Genomic DNA, 6,000 nt, shown 5'->3' with positions numbered 1-6,000 from the left:
TCACAAAGCTAGTTCAACCCTAAGGCCTTTGATTTCCCTACATCTGGTGATGTTCTCCAAAGTCTTTTTCCAAAAGTTCTTTCAAAAGATTTTATTCTTTTGGATTTCTTTTGCTATTTCTCCATTGTTGTCCCCCACCCTCGTAAAATACCTGCCTCTACTGCTGCCCAGGGATGTATTCCTGATGCCTCAGTTGAGTCTGATGTCCCCAAGAAAATGACCAGCTCTGGGATCTGAATCCTCCCAACTCTCTTTCTGCTGTACTTTACTGATATTTCAATGTGTTCCAGCTTTTGTAACAGAACACCATAGATTAAGGAGTCTAAACAACAGCAACTTACTCCTCACAGTTCCAGAGGCTGTGATTGGGGGCCCATATGGCCGGGTTCCATGAGAGTTGTTTTCCTGATTTGCAGATGGCTGTTCTTACTGTGTCCTCTCAGAGAAAGAGAGGAGAGCTCTTCTTATTTTTTTTAATCCCTTTCATGCAGGGTTCACCCTTGTGAACTAATCACTTGCCAAAGGCCCAACTGCTTAATACCACCATGTAAGAGATTAAAGCTTTCACTTAAGAATTTTGGGATGGCATGAACATTCAGTCCATAGCAAATTGTGCCTGTCCTGTGGTGCATAATTTTTACTTCTAAAGCTTTAACTACTGCAGTAGATAAACTAAGATGCATCAGTGGGTTGACTTATTGCTTTATTTTTACCGCAAGAAACACAAAACCAAGAGAATGGTAACCTTGTGGAGAAAGTTTCTTCTCACATAAAATGAGGTGACAAAGAGGACAAACATCAGACTTCTTGTTTGATGGAAGGACAAGAGGAATGTGAACATTGTTCCTATGACAAAAGATGGGTATGTCACTAAAGCTATGTACTATAGATAATTTCACAAGACAAACTTTCTACAACTCTTCCTTTGTATAATAGGACTTCTCTATTTAAACAATTTTAATATCCTTAAAACCGAGATTGTACTGGTTATGTAACACTGCATAAAGGAAGCAGGTTGAAATTTTATCAAATACATTTTCACATGTAATGAGCTTATCATATGGTCCTCTCCTTTATTTCATCATTATGCTAAATTATGTCAAGTGATTTCTTAATGTTAGCAAAACTTTCATTCTGGGAATAAACCCAATTTTTATGATATATTATCCTTTTTACATATTCCTGGATTTGATTTGCTAATATTTTGTTTAGGATTTTTGCATTTGCAATTATTTTTTCTTGTCTTGTAAGTTTGGGTACCTAGTTGGTGCACTCTAATAAATAGAGTTGAGAAACAGTTCTTTGTTTTTTATTCTCTAGAAGAGTTCATATACAATTTGTGTTATTTCTTACTGAAGATTTTGTAGAATTCATTGCTAAAGCCATCTGAGAACTTTGTTGAATGGTTTTTAATCACATATCATTATGGTTTAAATCTAGACTGTTCCTCCAGAGCCTCATGTGTTCAGAGTTGAGGATTTTAGAAGGTAATTAGATCATGGGCTCCAGTACTCAGCAATAGATTAATCTGCTGATGAATCCATAGCTGAATGTGTTGTTAGGAGGTGGAGCCTTGTTAGTGGCAGGTCAGTAGGGTTGTGACCTGGAAGGGTACCTCTCCCTGCCAACATCCTCTTGGCTCTCTGCTTCTTGGTCACCATGACGTGAGCAGCTTTCTTCCATCAAACCCTTTTTGCCATGTCCTTCCAGCCTTGGAGTTGGCCAAATCTAGGCTGAATTCATTAATACCACAGGCGAAAATAAATCTAGCCTTCTTTAAGTTACACATATTTGGGCATTTTGTCCCAGCAAGAAGAAAGTGACTAAGACATATATTTATTGCCATTAAATATTTATTTATTAATGCTTTACAATATGCCTTATTTTCTTTAGGGAATTTTTAAATTTAAAATTCAAAATTTATTAGCATAAGGATGTTTATACTTTATTATTCTTTTAATACATAAATATCTACAATGCTTCCTTTTTCATCTCTGGTTTTATAATTCTTTCCTTTTTTGGTCTTCATTTTTTGACTGCCTTAACCCCTTTGCTTTAGAGTTAGTTGAGACAGTTGAAATTTATCTCAAGATCCCAGCTCTTTATCTTCAGAGCCTCAATATCTTAGTTTTATTAAAATACCTCAAGGGGAAATTTTCTACAAAACTCCAAGCTTTCTTCAGTTCATTACTCTTGTTTGTAGAATCTTGCTACATCAAATCATGGCCAAAGTACTCAAACAGGTGTGTGCATATGGGGGATATTCTTTACTTTTGCTAAGCTATCTCTGAATAACATGATAATCAATACATTTATTTATAAATATGACACTTCAGTGCTCACAAGTTCAAACTGCAATATGAGCCTCATTTCCAAGGATTGGAATTCTCATTTTATTATTAAAATCTAAATTTATATTGCTTATTTGAAAACCTTCTTGCTCTGCCTTCTCATGTTGAATTTACAGATATAAAATTCTAAATATTTTTATATGAACAGCTACTAAGTAGCACTTTTACTAGTGTAGTAGATTCATTTAACTTATATACTGGATCTTATATTAAAAATAATATCTGATTTAAATCATTCTAGTCTTAGGAGAAAAAGACTTGCAGCAAGTATGCAGCTTGTTATATAGATCTTAGTAAATCTTGCCTTTTTGATAGTTTTAAATTTGTATTAGATCACAAAATGGTAGCTGGTGAAACAAAAGGGAAAAATGCCAAAATAGACTATCAAAACAGGGAAAACTGAATTGGAAAATAATTTTATATACAAATGATTAAATGGAGGAAAAATATAAACATATGTGAGCTTTTAATTAGATGTTGGTTTCTTTCCATACTGCAAATTTATAACCATTTATTTATTTGGGAAACTGAAAATACTTAACATAAAGCATATTTTAGAAATACAGAGAAAGATTTAAGTATGTAGAGTTTGACTTTAATTTCTGCCCAAGTACCACCAAATCTAGAGGAATAGGAGAAAGGCCGTAAACTCAGCCAACCAACTCATTCCAAAGGAGATACCAAGACCAGATACATAACTGCTTCCTCCAGGCCAGTGATGTTGGCTTTCAGCTACCATAGCTGATGCAGAACAAAAAGGGAAACAGACTATGGTGGGGTGGCTGCATCCAGAAGTTGGATCCAAGACATATTCAGATGGAACTTGAATGTTAGTAGTGTTGGCAGTTAGCATTGAACTTCTGAATGGCTATTTTAATTTTAGCTTCATCTCCAAGGGCCAGGGCTTCTTCTAAAGTGGCCGCAGACTGTTTTGCCTTCTGTTTGCCTAAAGATACAATGAAGCATACTATTTTAAAGTTGGCTAGATCCTCTGGCTCTGGCTCCCTGAAGACTGTCTCTCTATTTTTCTTCCAGGCAAGCCGGGGAACCAGGATGAAATGCAACAAACAAACAAATAAGAAAGACCGAGTTTTCCTGATTCAATCGGCCTATTTCTTTTACTCAAGAGTCTGTGTGGAAGTGATAGATAATTATTCTTCCAAACAGTTGCTTTTCACTTCCATGATGCAGTGCAGCTGGGACTAGACCGCCCCGTCAAAAATTCCATTTTTCAGCAGAACCACATCCTCATAAATGATGTGATGGCACTTGTTTTCTACAATGGCTTATAAGCAGAACGAGTCACTTCTCACCTCTAGGTGGGTAGGAAGCAGGTGGGCGTGTCCTGTCCTCTCTCTTATCCTGTCTGTTTGTTCAATGTTCGTGCCCAGGAAGATCTCAGAAACCACTTTTAGATAGCAGAATCTCCTCAGTTAAGGTTTCTAGATAAGTATCCCAAACGAAGTGTCTTTCCTCAACAAATAGGACGTCACACACTAGACTTTGTAAAGTGAGAGAAAAAATTGTATTACGTTGGTGAGAGTGTTTTTAAAAGACAATTGTCTCAATACCTAGTAGTACCCTAACAATAGTGCTTTCATCTCAGTCATACACATATACACACAAATACATGCACTCACACATGGAAATATACTTAAGCAACTTACCTCGAAGGTCCCCTAGACCACCTGCATAAATCAGGAAAATCCAATCAGAAGTCAGATATACTCTACAGAGATTTGACCTCACACAGCTTTGGGAGCTAAGCACTCCTAGCAGGGCTGTAGTCTTTGCATGCATGTGATGCTAGGGCTTGAAGTCCATGGGACAGGCCAGAACCCGTAGGCACAGCTGGAATGCACAAAGACAGACTGGAATCAGCTTCAGTTTTCAATGCTTCACCTTGAAGATACAATACAGGACATCTTTCATTGTGGAGACAAATATACACGTAGCATATGAGTTGGAGAAACTGAAAAAGGATCCAGTGGCAAGTGATAAAGCTCCAGTTTTGTTTGCTCTCCCACACCAAGGAGGAAGACAGCAGGTGAGCAGCAGTGTTTGTAAGCCTTCATCCAAGGACCTTGGCCCAGCCTTCTAGCATTAGAAAGGAGCATCACTACTGATTAGCATCTACTCTCTAAATCTTACATGAAAATGCGTGGCATGAATCACTATCAGAAATAGGAAATGTTGTGCACGTAGTTCATCCCAGCCAAGTTGACACATGACAAAGCCATTACATAGTTCACTGGTTAAATAACCAGCCAATTGCTGATATTTAAGAGGTTACTACTCAGTTATTCAACACATAGGCCAGTTATTAGCCAATATTCAGGAAATACCTGGAGATAAAAATATTTAAAAATATAGTTTAAAACTTTAAGAACTCACCATAAAGTGAACGAAACAAATGTACAAATAAAAAATTATGTCAGTGCAGTGCCGTTGCTATTCACTGGGCATTGTATAAAGACATGGGAACAGTGCAGAATATTGCGCTAGTGATTACACTTGACTACCTTGCCTACATCTATATGTGTAAACATCCAGGAAAACACCACATTTCCTTCATTCCAACAACTTCCAATCTGCTTTTAGCAGTCAGCTGGATCCCCTACTGTCTTCTAAAGGCATTAGACGAAGAGTCACAACTATAGAAAAAAGCAGTAAACCTTACCTTATCGCCAGATGCTGGAGTTGAAGCTAAAATTGGTCACTAGATGAAAGCAAAGCCCATTGTGCTATTTCAAATTAATATGGTATATGGGTGAGGCAAACAAAAAAGAACAAAGATTGTAGACACTGTGCAAAGTCATTTTTCACTTACTATTTACTTTACCAAGAGAATTTCATGGTAATATAGGAAGTCTATGGCTGCCAAGAAATGGAATCAATTGGCCCTTCTGACACTGACTGCTATAACTCTGTGTAGGTCCATTAACAAGGTGCAGCTCACATAAGGTGCTGTCAAACTCTTCAAGGAATTTCATCAACATTACTTAATTAATCAACATACAGCAAGAAAATTAAAAGACTATCATTATATCCCTCACTTTTCAAGTGATAAAACTGAGGGCACAGACACATGTATTCAAAGTCAGGAACCATTTATGACAAAGCGAGAGAGAAAGGTGACATCTCGGACTCTTCTTGAGTTCACACTGCCAGTCCCAGTTCACCTGACAAGAACTGAGGAATTATGTGGCTCACAATACTAAGGTTTTATTTGGATTTAGTTGCTATGTCCTCCACCGCTCCCCCACCTTAGATAGGACTAGCTGTGTTGATTCCAATTTCTTTAAACAATCTGCAACAGTATTTCCTGTAGACTCAGGTAAAACAGGTGCAAATTTGTGGATTCCAAAGTGAATGAAGCATAAAGTGGCCCAGACCTTTGAAATCTGAACTCTTCAATTCACTGCAGTGATTTTGATTGTGATTCTGGAATTTTTTTTTAATTCAAAAATACTGAAGACCAGTGTTGAAACTAAATTGTTTTGTTAAGTGTTTAGTAGTGCACACAGAAGTAGAATGGGCTTACTTTAGTATCCAAACTGGGATTTGTTTTGTTTTGAGACATATTCTCACTTTGTGGTTCATGCTGGCTATGAACTGACTATGTATCCCAGGCTGGCCTCGAACTCCC

Source organism: Heterocephalus glaber, unplaced genomic scaffold (assembly GCF_053883595.1).
Source record: "Heterocephalus glaber isolate CG9 unplaced genomic scaffold, H.glaber_assembly_v1.0 deba00001550, whole genome shotgun sequence".
Taxonomy (NCBI): domain Eukaryota; kingdom Metazoa; phylum Chordata; class Mammalia; order Rodentia; family Bathyergidae; genus Heterocephalus; species Heterocephalus glaber.
This window is presented reverse-complemented; position numbering follows the sequence as displayed.